This window comes from Pinus tabuliformis, chromosome 1_2, assembly GCF_031772625.1.
Source record: "Pinus tabuliformis cultivar Carrire ecotype Pingquan chromosome 1_2, CPIR1, whole genome shotgun sequence".
Taxonomy (NCBI): domain Eukaryota; kingdom Viridiplantae; phylum Streptophyta; class Pinopsida; order Pinales; family Pinaceae; genus Pinus; species Pinus tabuliformis.
Window position 1 is genome coordinate 633,773,583 of NC_142298.1, and position 23,022 is coordinate 633,796,604.

Sequence of the window (23,022 nt, forward strand, 5' to 3'; positions counted from 1 at the left end):
TTTGGTTCCATAATTTCCTTGGCATTACTCACATTCATATATATGGAGATTCCAAGATCATCATTGAACAGTTCAAAGACAAAGCAACCATAAACAATCCCTTGTTACTTGCCTAGCTGGGGAGAATTGATCTTCTATGACAACAACACAACGACTCCACATTATACCATATTTCCAAAGAACAGGACAAGGAAGTTGATGGACTATCGAAAAAGGGATTACACGATAAGATTGGTAATATGCATATGGAGGTAACATGGGAACAAAATGTTTTTGAAGTTGGTGAATTTCCATTACCAGGGTAACTTCTTTTCTACTCCAATCTTTTTTTGTAAAATTTTGTATGATGAATTTGCTTATCCACAACAACTTTCTAATTGTTATAGATGAATAGAAATATTGGAACTCTTTTGACTATACCGAAGGCATGGATCCATTGTTGGACCCTGTTCTGATGATTATATCCTTACCTACTTTATATTTTTTGATGCACTAGACTGGGTTGATGGCCTGTGTATTTTGTGTAGTTTATTAGACCTGATAATTTCTGGTGTGGATGCATGATTCTCACCCAGATGCCATGAATTTTGTAATGGAGTGGATGACGATGAACAATTCCTGTATTTTTGAACAGATGATATAATATTATGCTTTTTTTCGTTCTAAAAAAAAAAACAAACAAAAAAACAAAAAACTTTCAACTGTCATGGTCCAAAAACTTTCATTACAGAACCTTTTCCCGTTGCGACCTCAAAAGGAGATCCGTACTTTTGGGGAATTTTTAAATTAATTAATTGGAGTTTTTATAACAATGTTAGGGTATAAATATGTGGCTTACGAATGGGTATTAAATGAGCGGGGTTGTATATGCATATGATTGGATAATTGGTCTATGAAAATCTAATTGTGCATATACAACTCCGCTCATTTAATGCTCATTGACAAGCTACTTATTTTCAGTAACTTTGTTGGGCTTTGGCCACACAAATTTATCATCCCAACTTTCATTGAAGAATCTTTTCTTTTTGCGACCTCAAAAGAAAATCCTTATTTTTGAGGAATTTTTAAATTAATTAAGTAGAGTTTTCATAATACCTGTCACCCCAACGTTCATTGAAGAAACTTTTCTATTTGTGACCTCAAAGGGAAATCCTTACTTTTGGAGAATTTTTAAATTAATTAATTGGAGTTTTCATAATACTATTGGGCAATAAATATGTTACCTTCCAATGGACATTAAGTGAGGGAGGGGCTGTATATGCCCACCTTTGGATCACTGACCTGTGAAAATCCAACAGTATCCAACTGATCCAACAGTGGGCATATATAGCCCCGGCGCATTTAAGGAGTTGTCTTTTGTGCAATTTTTTGGACTTTTCGATACCGGAATCGGCGGAAAAATTTGAGGTGAAATCTTGATTTGTGTTATTTAAGGGCACTTGGACATGCATAGGTTACCCATAAAACTTGTGATTTCAACAAATTTCTGTTGGATTTTAGAGAAATTAGACCCAAAAAACCCTCCAGAAAAACTTCCAAAAAATCTTACTAAAAACAATTCCCTCGTTTATTGAGCATGAGCAGAGTACTTATTTTCAGAGATAGTGTGGAGCTTTGGCCACAAAGATCTTTCATACACTGGGATGTTATGGCCCACCTCAGGTTCATTAGCTAAATGAATAAGTATGATTTATGAAATGAACATGTTTATGACAAAGAGAGGTTAGAATCGTCACAGCTGAACTGTTAAGCACCAAACTTTTGAAAAAACTTAGATGATTTCACAGGCGATCATACAAAGTGATTGATGGAAAATCGCTTGTATGAAACAGAAATGTGGTGATAATTGGTGGAAGACACGATATGACATCACTTATGGAGGATTTTCGGCGTATTTTAATATACACTTTACCATATAATTATCAAATACCAATTCAAATTCAATACGGAAAAATTTACTACCAAAAGTTTAACAACGCTGCATAGCTAGCGTTCCCTGCCATTTAGTTTATTAAAATATTTTAATGTCATGATGTGTTTTATGTATTCCAAACAATAATAAAATTGTAAAATGAATTATATGAATATTTGTTTAACCTTTTTTTATTAATTTTTTAATATAATTAAACATTTGTTTAGACATTAACCATCATCATCATCATCGTCATCATAATTGACATTGAAGAGAATGATAACAAGTTAATAATTATTTATTTAATATTGAATTATGACAATTTTTTTTATATAATGCTCATATTATAGTACACATGTCATGTCATTAGAGTATAGATTGATATAATGAGAGTTGTACAAATTGTACACATATTTTTTTTAAATTTATATTTTTTAAATTAAAAAATAAAACCCATAAAAATTGTCTATTCAATACTTTACACCAATGAGAAAATAGAATTTTTGAATTTAATTACAAACCATTTGTGTTTATGGTACATAGTAATTAATATATAATGTTATTTTTCAAATTATTTATATTTATAATACATAGTAATTAGTGATATAGTACATAGTAATTAATAATAGAGTACACAAAAATCAATTCTTGCCATCATTACACAATAAGAGGGGAGACATTTCAACTAATCATATTTGAGATAAATAGAAATAAATTTCATTTAAAAATAATAAATTTAATTTCATAATGTTAAACTTTTGATAGATTTTAGAACATTTTAGTCAAAGAAAAACTAATAGCAAGTCAATGAAAAACTGAAATATGGAATCCTGGAAGGAGGTATAATAAGGAAAAAATTCTCAAGTATACATTTACAAAATAAATAAGATTATTAAAAAAAAAAAATATCTATATTTTTATTTTTTACTTTTATGAACAAATTATTTATAAATTATCATGTATCTAATATTATATAATTCTATTAAAAAAATCATAAAACAATATATTTTTAGAAAAGAGTAACAACCTCAAATCATAAATTTTAATATAACTCTTAAAAATGAAAAATAACAACATTATTATAATAACTAAAACAACTTAAATCTCTCTTTGTAGATTTAACGATCCTATTGAAAGCACACTTTCAAAGAGTTGTTTACCCAGTTGAAAGTTGCATATTTTACTCAATCCAAAATAGACATCATGAGAGAAGCACACCAAACCTTAATTCATGGTTTTGATTTTGGGGAGGAGCTTTGGAGTGTACGAAAGATACCAAATTTGAAAAAGAATACTACTATATAAAATTCAATATGGAAAAAAGTGTATTAAATTTAATATGGAAAAAATTGGAGATTACAAATATTTATAACAAACAAAATTACCAATTTTGAAAAAAAAATACCACTATATAAAATTCAATATAAAAAACAAATAGAGATTATATATTTTACAAATATTTATAAATAGGAATTTATTATTTTTTGTTATAGAAATTTATTATTTTTAACAACTACAAATTTACTATTTTCTACTATATTTTAATATCAAATTTACTATTTTTTTTAATATAGAAATTTCTGTTTTTTAATTTTTTAAATATTAAATTTTTTATTAACAAAAATCCTTACCAAACTATATCATAATTGTAATTTTTTTAATATAGAAATTTTTTATTTTAAATTTTTTAAATATTGAATTTTATATTAACTAAAAGCTTTACCAAATTCCATCACAAATGTTTTTAAAATGCAATTTATAATTTTTTATTATATATATATAATTATATAATTTTATATACAAAGTCGTACCAAATTCAAATTTTCAGCTGAACCGAAGGTGTATTTCAAATTTTTATGGCCAATAAGGCTGAACTTGGTAACTAAGGCTGAATTTATTGAAAATGGCTGAAGCGTCTAGGATTGGGGTACACATTTTGGGAGCCATCAACTCTACATACATTGCTTTCATTCCAAAGCAAAACAAGTTGGAATCCTTCAAGGACTACAAACCCATTTCCCTATGTAATATGATATACAAGCTTATATCCAAGATCATAGTGGTTCGACTAAAATTGACTCTCTCTACTTATATCTCTCAGGAACAGTATGGATTTTTGCATAACAGATTGATTCATGATGTTGTTGCCACAACTCAGGAATGCCTTCATTCCATACACATGAAGAAAATGGAAGCATTGGTCATGAAGGTTGATTTACAAAGAGCACACAATTACATAGATTGGGCTTTCCTACGCATCATTCTTTTTAGGATTGGCTTGGATATGAAAAATATTGAGTGGATTATGGCCTATGTATCCATTGTACAATATGTTGTAATCATAAATGGATATCCCACTAAATTCTTTGGTGCAGGAAGGGGACTTCGATAGGGATGATCATTATCGCCACTGCTATTCATACTTGTCATGGATGGACTCAACCACAAAATCAAAGCCACCATAATGAAGCATCAATTCCTTAGACTCACCTTGGGTCAAGGCATAAAGTTGTTGACATTCTAATATTTGGAATGCTTTTGAGGTTGTGCTCGTCCACACTACACAACATCCTTTGTAGGTTCGGCAATGCTTTAGGGCTCATAATTAACAAAGGAAAATCAATGTTATTATTTGTAGAAGGACAACAGGAGGAGATAGATCACATTGCCAATCTATTTGGTGTGGCCACTCAACCGATTGTATCGGGTTTGAAATATATGGGTTTCAACATCAAACCAAATAATTATAAAGTGAAAGACTGGTTATGGATCGCTGATAAATTTCATAGAAAAATCTCTGGATGGGAGCACCATTGTTTGACTCTCAAGGGCAGAGTCACGCTCACACAATCTATTTTGCAGCAACTCGCGGTGTACTGGGCACATCTATACTGTCTCTGAACCACTATCATTTGTAAACTTTGCCACATTATAGAAAAATTCATCTGGGTTGTCTCTTGAAAAGACTTCAAATTCCATCTAATCACATTGGAAAAACTCACGATTCCTAAGAAATTTGGGGGTTGGGGGATCCTAAACCTGAAAGTTTTTGGATGGGCTCTATTAATTAAATCTTTATGGCGTGGCCTTTTTGGTGCATGTCTGTGGGGAGACATCATTCGGGCTAAATACCTGGGTGACATTAAGGAGGAATTGTGGATGAGAGAGGGATAGATCGAGAAATCGACTGGATCCTCCATTTGGACAAGCTTCAATAAAATCAAATTTTGGCTACTAAAGCACACTTGCTGGTCTTTTGGCTTGGGGAACAACATCATTATTGGTAGAGATCGAATCCTGGGAGTGGAACAGGATCCTTTCATTTAGTGTGAATTGATTGCCAAATTAAATTCAAAGGGGATAATTTACCTAGCACAATCAATTAATTCCTGGAATGGAAGCTTCCTAATTTGGAAGCAAGTAGAGGATATTGGTTTGATAGGTGCCTCTGTTGTAACATGGGATAGTTATATTGAAGCATTGCATCCGACATATGTAAAAATGATGAAGACGACCAGATCATGTAGGATGGCCTATCACGCCAAGGGTCCATATCAATTGTTGATACATACATTTTCATTTGTGGTATCTCATATAATCTTCAACACATAAGCTGGTTCAATAGATTTTGGAACACACAAGTCCCTTACAAGATTATATTATATGCATGGCTTGCTTGGAAGAACAGAACTCTGACTTGGGAGAACTTAATGAAAAGGGGTATATATGGACCCAGTCAATGTATACTTTGTAGGAGAGCATCATAATCTAATTATCACCTCATGTTGGATTGTCCAATCACTGCGCAGGTATGGTCCTGGATCTCAAACTTATTTACCTTTCCTCATATGGTTCATGACTCTATAGATGCTTGTCTGCTATGGTGGAGCGAGAGAAATAAGGAACATAGGGCCATTCCTCTTGTTGTGTTTTGGGAAATCTGGAAGGCTAGGAATTCCATCATATTTGAAGACTTGCCTCTTAGTATAAATCATATTGTCAACAAAATTGTTTTCTGGATGGCAGCTTCGATGCGGAATCAGACATCGATGAAAGCAATTGGTTCCAAGAAAATTGCTCCACACATCTCCTACCCTATTGGATACTTTGATGGAGCTGCACAAGGAGGCTCATGTGGATGTGGGACGTGGCTTTGCATAAATTTAGAACAACAGTATAAAATATTCTAGTATGGGGAAAATGGTACAAACATGTGGGCTGAATCCATTGCTCTATAGGGTTTATTATGGTTTGCTAGATTCCTGGACATTCAAAGCATTCAGATTATAGGGACTCACTAGCTCTTATCAACCACATGAAAGGTATCTCTTCTATCTCTCAACCACATCTACAGGGATGGTTCTGCCACATAGATTTTCTGAGGAGGTCCTTCCAACACATCTCCTTTATGCACATCCATCGGGAACATAATTGCACTACATATGCCTTGTCGAAGACTGGTATTTCGGCTACCAGGGGTTAGATAAATTTCACTTTGTTGGTAGACAACATCATCATTGTTGAGGATGTCCTCATCCTCCCATGTTGAGAATCCTTATGCCTTAGATATCGATGACAGTATGGTTCTCTAAGCTATTGTACTAGTTAGTTTGACTTCCTGTATTTGATCTGCATGCAGCGAATATATTTTAATCATTTTAGATATATACTTTGTTACCGTTTGTTTTAAAGGGTAGTTACTTAAATTATGTCTAACGGAATTGAGACATTATCATCTCTGATCCATTTATATTTGGCGTTTACCTTATATTATACGCAATGTATGTAGAAAAATTGAAACTTGGTATACTAGTATATATAATAAAAACTAGCAAAAACTAAATTTTACCATTAAACTTTGTTTTCATTTTAACATAATATTTATTAACTTCAAAAAATATCAAATCAAATTTCAAAAATATTACCATGTACGGTCCAATGCTTTTTGTAAGCGGGATGACGTTTTGGAAAATATTTACTTCATTTGTTTTCATTTTAACATGGAATTCATTAATTTCAGTAAAAGAAGTATCAAGTCAAAGAGGGATCAAATCCTCGTGCAATTTTTCCCTTGCATAAATATCATTTCACTTTATTCCCCATAGGGTGCCCTCAACGCCAATGGAGATTGAACATGGTTGCTGTAGCAATGGTCGGTAATTCTATGCTTCTCTCTCGAAGTCACATTCTCGCTAGCCACGCTTCCCGCTGGAAACATAAAATTGTTTTTCTGTTCATCAGTTTATGCCCTTAACTAATGTCATCACTTAATATGATTACAGAAAATTGAAATTAATCGTTAAGAAGAACAAGAATTTAATTAGTCGAGTGGATGCACAAAGTTTTTTATTTTTGCATTGTAACTTCGTGCGTGCCTTTTTTCCTTGTCTTTTAAGGATTGCGTGCATACCTGAGGGGTGCGTAAGCGTTTACTGGAAGCACAAACTTGTTTAAATAGTTTTGGTATTTTTGAAAGTTCTATGCAGGCCCTTGCCTTGTTAGAAAATAAATATTTATATTATTGTTTAATTAAAAAAATATGTAGGTATTAGAGATTGGAATTGTTTTTAGTGTGATTTTTTGGTGTCGGAATCCGGCCGAAAAATTTGAGGTGAAATCTTGATTTGTATTATTTAAACTGGTTTTTTGACTGTATATATGGATTCATTGCCCTGAAAAACTCCTAGGGCACTTCGATTGTGGAGGAGTTACGTATCAAACTTGTGATTTCTCAGAAACCCTGCCAGATTTTAGAGAAATTAAACCGAAAAAAACCAGAGGAAAAGCTTCCAAAAAATCACACTAAAGACAACTGGTTAAAGATTATGTGTTTTTAAAATTGGTAACCATTAAAATTTAGTTTAACTAGACTTAATCTCAACAAAAATAAGCATGGAGAGCATAGAGAATCATTTGCACATTTGCACTAGGTGTGAAACAAATTATATGTGTATATATAAATAATTATTTAGAAATATTTTGTGATTGTTTTTTTTCGTAAGATTTTGAATTAAATTTAAATTATAATTTGGAATTTTTTTAATATTTAGATGAATTTAAAAAATATAATTGATTAGTTTATGAATAAAGAGAGTCATTTCATATTTTATTAATTATTTCACTTGATAATATTGTTGCTTTTATTGGGCATGCTCATGGCTAATTATTTAATATATTTGAATATAGAGTTAGGTCGAGAGAGTACCACTCAACTAGCATTTGTAAGAAAGATTTGAAAAGCTTGCATATAACCAAAGAGACTATTGGTTAATTTTTATTGAACCTAGAACCAATTATCTGATTTAAGAAAGAGGTGTTTTTAAATGGACTAGTGTACATTCCAACCATGAAAGACCACTAAATGGATAAGTGATTTATGGTATCCCATAAAATTTCCTATGATAATATGGAGGTTCCCTTGTATTTTACTTTATGAATAATGAGCATAACTTATTACAGGTCACCATGTCCATTATTTTGATATTGATGAAATGGGTTGGCCTTGGCTCTACTCAGGGTTAAGCCATGTCTAGGCCAAACCGATTGAAAGGGTAGCTTTCACCTATGCATACGCCTACTTCCCCCACAATTCCACCTCAACATAAACATATAGTTTGAGCCACTTGTGCTACCCTATTGCACCCAACACATTTATTACCACTCAACTAGAATTTGTAAGAAAGATGTGAAAAACTAGCTTATATCCAAAGAGACTATTGCTCAATTGTTTAGTGAACCTAGAACCAACCAACTATCTGATCTAAGAAAGAGGTGTCTTTAAATGGACTGGTGTACATTTCAACCATGAATGACCACTAGATGGATAAGTGATTTATAGGTCACCATGTCCATTATTTTGATATTGATGAAATGGGTTGGTCTTGGTTCTACTCAAGATGAAGCCATGTTTGGGCATAACCAATTGAAAGAGTAATTTTTACCTACACATGCACCTACTTCCCACACAAAGCCACCTCAACATAGAGATAAGGTTTAAGCCACTTGTATTGCCATATTGCACCCAACACATTTAGTACCACTCAACTAGAATTTGTAAAAAATATGTGAAAAGCTTGCATATAACTAAAGAGACTATTGCTCAATTGTTTATTGAACTAGAACCAACCAGTTGTCTGATCTAAGAAAAATGTTTCTTTAAATAGACCAGTGTATGTTCCAATCATGAAATTCTACTAGATGGATAAGTGATTTATGGTATCTCATCAACTTTCCTACAATAATAGGGAGGTTCCATTTTATTTTTCTTTATGAATTATGAGCATAATTTATTACAGGTCACCGTGTCCATTATTTTGATGTTGATGAAATGGGTTGGTCTTGGCTCTACTCAAGATCAGGCCATGTCTATGCATAATGAATTGAAAGGCTATTTTTCACCTAGGAATACACCTACTTCCCCCACAAAGCCACCTCAACATAGACATAAGGTTTGAGCCTCTTCATGAAACTAACTTCTCTAAATATCATTTTGACCCCAACATCTACAACAAGAAAGTAGGAAGTCATCTCATAATCCTTGTTCTTTCTATTGATGACCTTATCCTCACTAGCAATGACCCTAGACTCTTAACCCATGTGAAATAAATCCTTAAGAATAAGTTTGAAATGGAAGATTTAAGGTATTTTCATTATTTCCTTGGCCTCCAAGTGATAGAAACCAAGCAAGGAATTTCCTTTTCCCAATCTAAGTATGTATGTGACTTCTTCGCCACTTTCACATGAAAGATTGTAAACTAGCCCCTTCTGCCTTGTAGCATTGATTCAAACTTGTTGCCACATGTGCTATTCTTGAATTTTATGCCACTTTGTACCATCAATTAACTGGTATTCTTTTATATTTGACGTATACCCATCCTAATATTTTGTTCGATGTTGGTCTTGTTGCTCGATATATGCAAACACCCTAAGAAGTCAATGGAAAGCAAGAAAAAGAATAAATTAGTATAATAGCTCAGGTACAATTCAATTTGGATACATTATACCTTGGGGGGGCTATTTTGTTGGTTGGTTTAATTTATTCTAATTGGGTTGGCAAGCCTAATTATTAGAAGTCTATTTCAAGTTAAGGTTTCAATACTAGTTCGAGACATGTCACTTGGACTTATAAGATTTATTTCTCTTTCTTCACCAAAAGTATAGTACTAGACATTGGTTAATGGAATTTAGGAATCCTTTTGGATTTAACATATCCTTTGAGAGCTCGAATTCCAGTAGTAGCATCTAACCAACCTTTGGTGCAACAATCAAACCGCCATCAAGCTTTCCAAAGATCTATATCATCATCAGCATAAAAAAAAAAAAATTGCTACAAATGTTGTTCATTAGAAAGTTCATTGATGATTAAATTATTGAATTTTTCTTTTGCCCCACAAATGACCAAGTTGTAGCTATTTTCATGGTATTTTATAGAAAAAAAATTGTCTAAACTCTTATCTATGTTAAGACTTCAGGAAGTTTCCATTAATATGGGATAGGCTATAATTCCTTGTTTCTTCTCCTACTATGTCACCTTTGTAAATCCTTCAATCTTATCCCAATTTATTCTTAAGGCGGGGTGTTAGAATATTTATATGCTTAGGAGATATTTAATGTTGGATTCACAATTATAATGAGAGGGGGGTGAACCACTATAATACAATTTTAACTTATCTAAAAACATTCAAGCACCATAAAGCATTAATCTGACAATCAAAACATAAATATAGGATATACATGAAGACTGTTATAGACATTTTTGGGAACTGCAACCCCAATCATATATGTCCATAAACCAAGGGCTTCTGAGTCCCTAAAAGTGTTGTTTCATGCCCTAAAGGAACAAGGTCAGCTGATTACATCATCTCCCAGAAGTTCTCCACAGGAAACTGCTCAGAACTGGTCAAAACTGGACCATACAGGTTGCTCAGTGCTAAGGGTGCGATGCATCTCACCTGCCCAGTGTAAAAGGTGCGATGCATACTGGAAAGCCCTTCTGTAGGGTGCGATGGGTGAGAATGGACAAATGGCAGAGACAGTTTGCGAGGTGGATGATCATGGAATCTTCCAGAAACTTCTCCTGTGACAGTTGCCTCTCTGAATTCGCCCAGGGATGAGTAAGAGATCATCAATCTCCAAGTGGAATCAAGAACTATCAGAGAGAAGACACTAATCAAAATCCCAGAAGCTGACTCACCTCCCTGCAATCATCTATATATGGATCCCTCATCCCAGAGATCCAGAGGCTGGAATTTTGTATCTTGTAAGGAAGTGTTGTTGGTTTCCTGGTGGAATATCATAGTGTTGGGTGATCTAAGCTTTTCATGAGGTGAAGAAGGGCTTTCATGCTAGGAGGATGACACTGGGTCAGATCAATGGGTTGTAATCCTCTCTTCTAATCTTTATATCAATAAAGCTATTCAAGTTTTCCTCCACATTCTTGTATGTCTGATAGTATATGCATTTGTGTGGTCAATATATATCTGGTCCTATATTGCTTATGATTGTAGATCTCTGCACTTTGAAGGTATTATGCTGCTTTGACTTTACAGGTACTCTTTGAAGCGGAGTGGTCAAGGGAGAAGCGACAAAGACTTGTCGGTGAGGAGAAGGAATAAGCAAAGAACCGAGTGAAAGATCGAGGTTGGTATTCTTTGATCCTCTCCTATCTACTTCTCATAAAGGAAAACGAAAGTAACTTTAATCTGTTTGTTTCTAAGATAGCTACCCGTCTTAGTGGGACTAGTAGCTCTGCATAGACACTAGATTTCCCGATAACAAAATGGCGACTCCGCTAGGGAGCGAATAGCTTGTTTGCTTGTTTATACTTGTTTGCTTTATAAACTTACAAATGGAGCCTGAAGTTAAGCCAGCTAGCCTTCGAACTGCATTTGCTATGCAAGTGCAAAGTAGATCAACACTGCTTCAGTCTATCTCTGGGTTTTGTTTATAGACTGAACAATCAATTTGCAAACATCCTAATTGCCCTAGTGGTGGCTCTAGTAACCTCATTAGATCAGCCCCTATGATTTCTATTTACTGAATATCATTAGCTCGGCCTAAACCCATAAACTAAGCTGCAACCTATGACCAAGAACCAAGTTGAAGTCTCGTCCCTGGACCATCGCACTTTCTCCTTTTGGGAATCTAGATGCATCACACCTCCCATGTGCAGTAGGTGCGCTACATCACACTTTCCCTGTGTTGCAAGTGCATTGATTAGATAAGACCTCTTCTACTTCCGGATTTTGGTTTCTTTGTTCACTCTCTTTAGCTTTATTCAGGAGTTTTGCGATCTGTGATCAGTATACCACTGTAGAAACTCCCTTCCTTTGCATGATTCCACCTCCATAGGACAAAGAATTGTGAATGTTTTTATGTATTGTGCGCCATTTACAGTTCTCTTTTACAAAAGGTAGCGTAATCAAATTGTCGTATTTTGATTTGAAAGTGTGGCAAGTGTCGTTTTCAGTCAAAGGAAAGAATTCTATTGTTCTTAATGGTTGATTATATAGTTACTCTTGTATTTGATTTGAATTAGTAGTTTTTCAAGTGTCGAAAGTAGTTTTCAATTCAAAGTCACAAAGTGTTGTCATTGTCTGCCTTTCGTTTTTGAAGAGAAATTTGTTAGTACTGTCGCTTTGAAAAGATAATTCAGATTTGTACTCAGCGTTATTTATGTCATTCATACATTAAGAAAGCGGATAACAAATACATGCATGTGCATTTGCATTTAGACTCCTTGTTGGTTTGATTTAGGACAGTGCATCTAGTGTGTGCTCTCTGCTCTATGTTGAAAGAATATCATCTCTCTTTCTTTGGTAGCTAGGATTTTCATTGCAAAAAGAAGATTAAACGATTGTTTATCATCTTAGATTGCATTTTAGGAATTGCATATCTACATCACGCGGTGAACCTGAAACACAAATTTCTTAAGAAAGATCAACTGTAAAATAAATTCAATGAACATAAAAACGCTTTGGAACCTAATGCACAACATTTAGAAGTCTAGGCTAGAGACGTATTCCGGCGTCGTAAAGCCTGGTAACTATCGCTTTCATTGTTGGTTGGGTGATTCCTCCTCTTTGAGACGACAAGTGCCAGTACAGACTTGTGCTCCCATGTACCGTCGAGTATATATTGGGAGACCACAATAGGCTATATCCTTTATCCATAGGAAGCCGTGTTTGCCGCCCTATCGATTGCAATGCACTGATTGTCACTTCCAGGATTGACGATTGGCTTGCCAATATGGCTCTTCTCGACCTCCGTCATTCAGAACACCGTGATTCTTGAACAATCAAGTCAGCAACTAGATGATACTAAAGTTACCCCCCAACCTTCTACTTCATCTGTTTCTCCCTCTCCTCCTTCCTCTTCGCTTGATGAAGCTGGTAAAGCTAAAAATCAAGTAACTAAGAAGGAGAAGAAGTGGAAGGAGAAGAAAGAAAAGAAGAAGAAGGAGCCAAAGAAAAAAAGGGGTAACCGTGCGTCGTCTAGCGAAAATCCACACACTGCACCGTCCAAGCCTAAATCTCCATGTGTCATTTGCAAAGGAGACCACTATCATCGAGATTGTCCTTGTATCCCTCGGATCTTAAGGGACTGGTCTCCTCGTTTGCACAATCCGGTGTCATCAACCTCTGAAAATCATGTTGAAAGTACACCATCAACTAGTGAAAGCGAAACATCTGGACAAAAAGGAAGATGTAAATTTCCTTGCAAACTGTGCGAAGGCAATCATGTCGTCCACCGTTGTCCTTTCCTGGACGAAGCTAAAAGAGTCTTGGATAACCGCCTCGCTTCACCGCTGCGGCTTCCTCCTAGATACAAGAAACTCTTGCCGAGTCCATCGCTAGTTGAAAATCCGATCGACACAACTTTGTGGTCGATTGAAGCACTTATCATTGAAGATAAATCCACTGAATCCATACTAGACAAAAGTCAAAAGGTTGAGGCGGCAGTCGACCCGGTCTTGTCTTCGGAAGGTCCATCTTCAGATGATACAATCACCGAAGAGAATGAGAACAACATCGTTCAAATTCTTTTCATGAACACAGACTCCGATGAACATGGGGGCAATCTACCCGTTCCTTTACCACAGGAAGGAAGTTCGTCAGAGTCATATCCGGCCGTCTATTCAGTCCCACCTCCAAGCAACCTAGTCGTTTCCTTCGATTGGAATCTACTAGGCAGACCCTGTCTACCGTCTAATGTACCATTCCGAATCATTGTACAAGCTTACAGAATGGTCATGGTTGGTACTATCATAGATGAAGGGGCTTCTGTGAGTATCCTTTCCTCGACTACTTGGAAAGCACTTGGTTCGCCATCGCTTATGCCTGAGATGAGAAATCTGACAGGCTTCGACAAAGGAACCAGTCGACCGTTAGGGATCCTTCCAAATGTGCCTATAACTTTGAGAAGGAAAACCGTGTATATGAACGTAATGGTAGTCCAAGGGCCTTTAGATTACAATCTACTCCTTGGGCGTGACTATATTTATTGCATGGGAGCCATTGTCTCCTCACTCTTTCGAGTAATGTGTTTTCCGCATGAAGGCAGAATGGTCCAGCTCGTAGACCAGCTTTCATTCCCCGGCTCACACATGGCAAATAGTCAAATACCATCCCTGAATGGTCTTTTCATGCAAGGAACGTCTCATCAATCTCCAGTCCATCCACCTGAAGAACGCAAGTAATTCAGGGGTCGTGACTGAAACCCAGGGGGCATGCACCCTGGTCTGCTTCGGCAGGAAAACTCTGGGTATAGGGTAGGTTTCTGCGAAGGATATATGACTAGTCTGACACCCGTCCGTATAGGAAAATGGGATTAGACTGGATAAGATACCTCCGTTAGAAGGTATGCCTTTCCTGATAGAACAAATGTTTTGTTTGCAAATTGAGGGGTAACCTGTAAAAGGTAGGCCTTTCCTGACAAAGAAAATGTTTTGTTTGCAAATTGAGGGGTAACCTCGAAATTCTACTTCACTATACCTGGGGGCATGCAAACCTTTTTGCATGCAAGTGAAGAGTGACCATTTATTTTCTTAGTTTGTAGATTCTCAAACCCTTTAAACTCGTAGGATTGGTCGTTCCTGACTTACATAAAGAAAGGATATGGAGCAAAGCTTCGAAAGGTGCAAGCTCCATAAAAATGGAATCTACCGATGAGATGTCCTTATTATACGACTGGCATGAGCAGTTTTTATGTGAAGTTCAAGCTCGTTAAAAATTAAACCTAAGAAATGAGCAAATGTTTCCCCCAGAGTTTAAGCTCATTAAAAAATGAACCAATTTTCGATAAATAACCATTGTGAATGCATTATCATCAGCTCCTGAGCCTTGGTCGTGTTCTCATCATCACCTCCACTCTGTTTTAGCCGATCATTCGCCTCCATTTGATTATTCACCCCTTTTTGAGGAACAGCTGCGAAGAGTGATTCTATTAGCCATCCTTGTGACACTGCCGTGATTGGAAAATTCCAAACCTTACCTAGAATCAGCTGCTACCTGAAATTATCACTCGTTCCTCGAAAAACGAGTCTCCTTTAAGCTCTTTTCGTCTAACTCGTAAAATATGAAAATATTGCTGAGCAGTTGGCCTTTCTTGCTTGTTAAAGCTACCGGGAGTGCTATCCCTCCTCTAGATTTTAATCTTTCTGGACCTGATGGATTATTACACAAAAATATCAAGCGCTTGTCTTGTTCGGCTCGTTAAAATTATCGAAAATTCATCCCTTTCGTATTGTTTTATACTTTTTCGGACTTAAGGGATTATATGATGAAAAAGGATTATTGGAGTTTCCTTTACTTCCCTTTTCAGACGCTCTAAAATTGAAAGAGGACCGAGTTATCTTTGTCTTTAAACTCGTTAAAACCAATAGCGACAAACTTGTCCATATAGACAAGAACGAGTTTCACTGTCGCTAGGCTCATTAAAACATAGCGACGGGTTTGCCGGAAGGGCAAATTATAGAACAAGCATATGTTATCCTCCTCAAGCTTGATAAAAATAAAGAGGTACTGGTTAGCAATGACTGGGGAAAAATTGGGAAGAAAACTTGAAGAAACTTTATTGGTAGCAAAGTCGCTCTTGAACATGACACTTTCACTCCATGTCTGAGTCAAGTTGGGTTATTCCGTTCACTGGTTGTATTACCATTGGTCCACCATACCATCCATCTTTGGGGTTAACGCTACCAATCCATTTCAGTGTTGCCGATATGTTCAAGAGAAGTCGATCAGAGAATTCACCAACTCATCTTGTGTCTCATCCGCTGCAATACCTTTACGCTTCATTCTTTCATGACCGCCACCCTGAACCCTGTATCATCAGATCGTTTTCACCTCCAAAAGTCATTTGCTTCGTTCTTTGTCGTAGATGTGGGATTCATTAAGGCCCTCCTACGACGGGTCACTTCTTGTCAACATCAGCTCATTATCCAAGAAGTCGACCTAGGAACAACCCTTTCAGTACTTTGAAGCTTGCATGCCTCAATGGCAAGTTTCTCACTTTTGGCGATAGGTTTACATCAATGGCCTTCGACCGAGATATTTTGCATGGTGTTAGACGCCAAGTCCCATTTTCACACCACACGAATTGTACTGTCGTACCTTGAGGGTCATCATCATTATCGGTGATTCCTCTCGCGCCTGTTAACAACTTACATCATTGGTTGGTAATCAGGCGATGTCTTTCCACATTCGACTCCAGAACATTTTTTCACATGGATCAACTTGTACTTCAAGCGAAGATTGGATGAGTTTGAAGACCCTGGATCTAGTTTCATCCATCCGGGCTGCGATATATTTAGGAAAAATAAAGACATCAAATGTACATCATTGCCGCACAGATGATCATCCGAATCAAAGGATGATGGCTCTATCAGAATCATCAGTCTGCCACACAGACGGTTGTCTGTCCTATGTACATGAAAAATAATTTATAAAGATGAGCATGGAAATGCCCGCCTCAGCTAGATCATGAAAATGTTATGAAAATAATGTATTGTATTGTATCTTATTACAAGTCACCTTCCAGTTCGAAAAACCTCGGATCCTCATGATAAAGCATTTCACCCGACATCAAAAGATTAACGACCTCATGCTTTAGGGGGCAACTATTATAGACATTTTTGGGCACTGCAACCCCAATCATATATGTCCATAAACCAAGGGCTTCTGAGTCCCTAAAAGTGTTGTTTCATGCCCTAAAGGAACAAGGTCAGCTGATTACATCATCTCCTAGAAGTTCTCCACAGGAAACTGCTCAGAATTGGTCAAAACTGGACCATACAGGTTGCTCAGTGCTAAGGGTGTGATGCATCTCACCTGCCCAGTGTAAAAGGTGCGATGCATACTAGAAATCCCTTCTGTAGGGTGCGATGGGCGAGAATGGACAAATGGAAGAGACAGTTTGCGAGGTGGATGATCATGGAATCTTCCAGAAACTTCTCCTGTGACACTTGCCTCTCTGAATTCGCCCAGGGATGAGTAAGAGATCATCAATCTCCAAGTGGAATCAAGAACTATAAGAGAGAAGACACTAATCAAAATCCCAGAAGCTGACTCACCTCCCTGCAATCATCTATATATAGATCCCTCATCCCAGAGATCCAGAGGCTAGAATTTTGTATCTTGTAAGGAAGTTCTTTTGGTTTCCTGGTGGAATAGTGTTGGGCGATCTAAGATTTTCATGAGGTGAAGAAGGGCTTTCATGCTAGGAGGATGATGCTGGATCAGATCAATGGGTTGTAATCCTCTCTTCTAATCTTTATATCAATAAAGCTATTCAAGTTTTCCTGCACATTCTTGTATGTCTGATAGTATATGCATTTGTGTGGTCAATATATATCTGGTCCTATATTGCTTATGATTGTAGATCTCTGCACTTTGAAGGTATTATGCTGCTTTGAATTTACAGGTACTCTTTGGAGCGGAGTGGTCAAGGGAGAAGCGGCAAAGACCTGTCAGTGAGGAGAAAGAACAAGCAAAGAACCATGCGAAAGATTGAGGTTGGTATTCTTTGATCCTCTCCTATCTACTTCTCATAAATGAAAACGAAAGTAACTTTAATTTGTTTGTTTCTAAGATAGCTACCCATCTTAGTGGGACTAGCAGCTCTGCATAGACACTAGATTTCCCGATAACATAAACCCTTAAGGGAGAAGCCATAAAACTTATTTTAATTGATAATCTATTTTAATGCACTAACCTACTCTTATATTCTTTGTAGGTACCAACCTATAGGGACACCAATCAAGATTAATTCTTTGTAGGAACCAACATATGGGAGACTCAATTGATTATTAAATTATTAAATTTTTCTTTTGCCCCACAAATGGCCGAGTTGTACCTATTTTCACAAGGTATTTTATAGAATCAAAGTTGTCTAAACTCTGACCTACATTAGGAGTTTAGGAAGTTGTCATTAATATGGGATAGGCTATAATTCCTTGTTTCTTCTCCTACTATGTCACCTTTGTAAATATTTCAATCCTTTCCCAAGTTATTCTTAAGGGGGGGGTATTAGAATATTTATATGCTTAGGAGATAGTTAATGTTGGATTCACAATTATACTGAGAGGGGGGGTGAATCACTATAATACAATTTTTACTTATCTAAAAGCATTTGAGAACCATAAAGAATTAATCTCACAATCAAAAAATTAAAAATAGGATATACATGGAAACCCTTAATGAAGAAGCCATAAAAATTATTTTAATTGATTCCTTTTTAGGAACTATCCTACCATTATAATCTTTGTAGGCACCAACCTATAGTGACACTAATCAAGATTAATGCTTTGTAGGAACCAATCTATGGGAGACTCCATTGATGATTAAATTATTAAATTTTTCTTTTTCCTCACAAATGACCAGGTTGTAGCTATTTTCACAAGGTTGTTTACAAAAGAAAAAATGTCTAAACTCTGATCTATGTTAAGAGTTCAGGAAGTTTTCATTAAGAGGAGATAGGCTCTAATCCCCCTTCCTTCTCCTACTATGTCACATTTGTAATTCCTTCAATCTTATCCCAAGTTATTCTTAAGGGAGGGTGTTAGAATATTTATATGCTTAGGATATAGCTAATGTTATATTCACAATTATATCGAGAGGGGGGTGAATCAGTATAATACAATTTTTACTTTTTTAAAAACATTCAAGCACCATAAAACATTAATCTCAAAATCAAAACTTAAAACATAGGATATACATGGAAACCCTTAAGGGAGAAGCCACAAAAATTATTTTAATTGATTATTTTTTAAGGAACCAACCTACTATTATAATATTTATAGGCACCAACCTATAGGGACACCAATCAAGATTAATTCTTTGTGGGAACCAACCTATGGGAGACTCCATTGATGATTAAATTATTGAATTTTTCTTTTTCCCCGCAAATGACCAGATTGTAGCTATTTTCACAAGGTCTTTTACAAAAGAAAAATTGTTTAAACTCTGATGTATGTTAGGAGTTCATGAAATTTTCATTAAGAGGGGTTAAGCTCTAATTACTCCTTCCTTCTCCTACTATGTCACCTTTGTAAATCCTTCAATATCATCCCAATTTATTCTTAAGGAGGGATGTTAGAATATTTATATACTTAGGAGATAGTTAACATTGGATTCATAATTATACTAGGGGAAGGTGAATCACTATAATACAATTTTTACTTATCTGAAATACTTCAAGCACCAGAAAGCATCAATCTCGTAATCAAAACATAAAACATAGGATATACATAGAAATCCTTAAAGGAGAAGCCACTAAAATTATTTTAATTGATTATTTATTTTTAGGCACCAACTTACAGGGACACCAATCAAGTTTAATGATTTGTAGGAACCAACCTATGGGAGACTCTGTTGATGATTAAATTATTCAATTTTTATTTTTGCCCCACAAATGACCAAGTTGTGGCTATTTTCACAAGGTCTTTTACTAAAGAAAATTTGTCTAAACTCCGATCTACGTTTGGAGTTCAGGAAATTGTCATCAAGAGGGGATATGCTCTAATTTCTCCTTCCTTCTCCTATTATGTCACTTTTGTAAATCCTTCAATATTATCCTAAGTTATTCTTAAGGGAAGATTTTTGAATATTTATATGTGTAGGAGATAGTTAATGTTGGATTCACAATGATACTGGGGGGGGGGGGGGGGGGGTGAATCACTATAATAAAATTTTCACTTATCTAAAAAAATTCAAGCACCATAAATCATTAATCTCACAATCAAAGCATAAAACATAGGATATACATAGAAACCCTTAAGAGAGAAGCCACAAAACTTATTTTAATTGATTATTTTTTCAGGCACCAAATTACTATTATAATCTTTGTAGGCACCAACGTATAGGGACACCAATCAAGATTAATGCTTTGTAGGAACTAACCTATGGGAGATTCCATTTATGATTGAATTATTGAATTTTTATTTTTCCCCACAAATGACCAGGTTGTATCTATTTTCACAAGGTCTTTTATAGAAGAAAAAATGTCTAAACTTCGATCTACATTAGCAGTTCAAGAAGTTGTCATCAAGAGGGGATATGCTCTAATTTCTCCTTTCTTCTCCTACTATGTCACCTTTGTAAATCCTTCAATATTATCCCAAGTTATTCTTAAAGGGTGATGTTAGCATATTTATATACCTAGGAGATACTTAATGTTGGATTCACAATTATACTGAGATGGGGGGTGAATCACTATAATACAATATTTACTTATTTAAAAACATTCAAGCACCATAAAACATTAATATCACAATCAAAACATAAAACATAGGATATACATGGAAACCCTTAAGGGAGAAGCCACATAATGTATGTTAATTGATTACTTGTTTTAGCCACTAACCTACTATTATAATCTTTGTAGGTAACAACCTACAGGGACACCCACCAAGTGTTGAAAATGCAACAAGAAATTCCTAAATTACTTTTTCCTTTGATTAAATTAGGAGAAATTCGAAATCCCACATCATGAGATGACTTGATTGAGTTAACTGAATTGTTATCACCTAGTTAGCTTAGTTAATTCGAGTTGGGAACATGAACCTGAGTTGCGTACAGTGATTCATAAATTTTAGGAGCTAGGTTGAGTTTAATTTGAGTTGTACTAGTTTAATTTCGTTAAACTAAGTTAACGTTAGTTAAACTAGTTTCAATTGTTGGAGGAACTAGTGGGAGGTCTAGCAGTGAGGTGCAACTTCATGTGTTCAACCAGTAAACTAATAAATTAGCCATAATTAACTCATGCATGCATGAAATTCAAATTACCCAGTTGAGGTTGGAGTTCCAAGGCAGTGTACTATCAGTTGTAAAATTTTCCGAGTTGTATAGGTGGTGCATGCAATCAAAGAAGGACCTATAGGGATTGCACAATTTAGGATGGGAATTCACCTAATTAATAGGGGGCTAATTCCTTGAGAAACAATGCAAAGAAGCTTGGCAGGTAGTAGAATTGATAAGTATTGGCCAGAGTCATCTTGTGAGGCAGTGAGATGGATTATACTTGTGCAGAGATTGTTCAAACTTGAACAAGCATTGTATTTCTTCTCTATTTTCTGACTAATGCAATACATATGGGAAGGGATTTTAGTAGTTACTTTCCCCTTTGATAAATATTTGAGCATATGTGATTGAATCTTGTCTCATGTTTATGTTGTGATTTTTCGATCGTTTAATTGTTTCCGTTGACCAGTAGAGTACATTCAAGTCTTTTGTTTTAACATATTACATAAGCAGTTTGAATCTACAAGGAATTTCTACATGGTATCAGAGCTAGAATCATAGTAGACAAGAGAATTCAAATTTTGTGCAGAAGGGTCGAATTACAAGATCAATGTTGCAGGTTTTCTATAGGACTGAGAAGATGGCTTGCACTGGACTCAGGTTCGAGTATGCTTTGGAAGGAACCACAAATTTTGTGAAATGTAAGATATGTATGGAGCAGGTATAAGATGATAATGGGTTACTATATTACATGAAGAAAGATCTAGTTAAACCCCTAGCGGTTGATGCCCAGGATCTCGTTCAGTGGAAGAAGGATGTAGCTAATGCAAGGAGGATCATATTGGAGGGAGTTCAAGGTCATATTTTCTCGAATCTCCATGGCGAAGAAAATCCATTTGTGATGTGGAAAACATTGACCGACTTTTTTTATAACAACAGTGACCATAGGAAACTGACACTCAAGGAAAGGCTTCAGAGCATCAAGATGTAAAAGAATGACACAATTCCACATGGCTCGAGCAAGTTTACACAATGTCGTGATGAACTTGGTGAGGTCAGTGTGACTATCCCTAAAGAAGATTTGGTAGCTCTAGCTATGTTGGGTCTTCCCAAGAGATGGAAAATTATCAAGATTTTGTTAATCATAAAGATAAACTACCAATTTGGGATTGGTTACAGTCTAATCTAGTACTAGAAGAAATAAGGCAGGACAACTGAGATGGACCCTCATCTAAAGAAGAGGAAGAGGACCTTGCATTAGTTAGAAAAGGAAATAAATACAAGGGAAATAAGTCCCAAGGCGAGGATGGCAAGAAGAAATACTTTTCCAATATCAAGTGCTTTCACTATCATGAATTTGGGCACTATGACACGAAATGTTCACAGAAGAAGGGAAGCAAGAAGGAGCCTGTAGTAGCAGCGGTAGGTGAAGCTTTAGCTTCACAATTCGAGATTGATTTTAGTCTCATTTCATGCATGACAAGCACAGTAATGGGAAGCATGTGGTATAGGGATAGTAGTGCCTCATTCCACATGATGGGGAATAGAGACCTCTTTAGTGACTTGGAGGAGAAATACCTCAAGCATAACATTGATTTTGTAGATGACGAAAGGTATAGCGTGACTGGTATCGGTACAGTTACTTTTCAAAGGGAGTCTGGCTCCCCTCTCTTACTCAAGGATGTGATTTTTATTCTGCTACTAAAGAAGAATCTTGTTTCCATCACGGTATTAGAATATTGTGGCTACGATGTGATATTTAGCAAAGGGAAGGTTTTCCTTAGACACGTCACCATGGGACAAGTGAAGTAGATCGGTGTGCGAGTCAAGAACCTGAATTCACTTGAGTTCAAAGATGCATGCAAATACTAA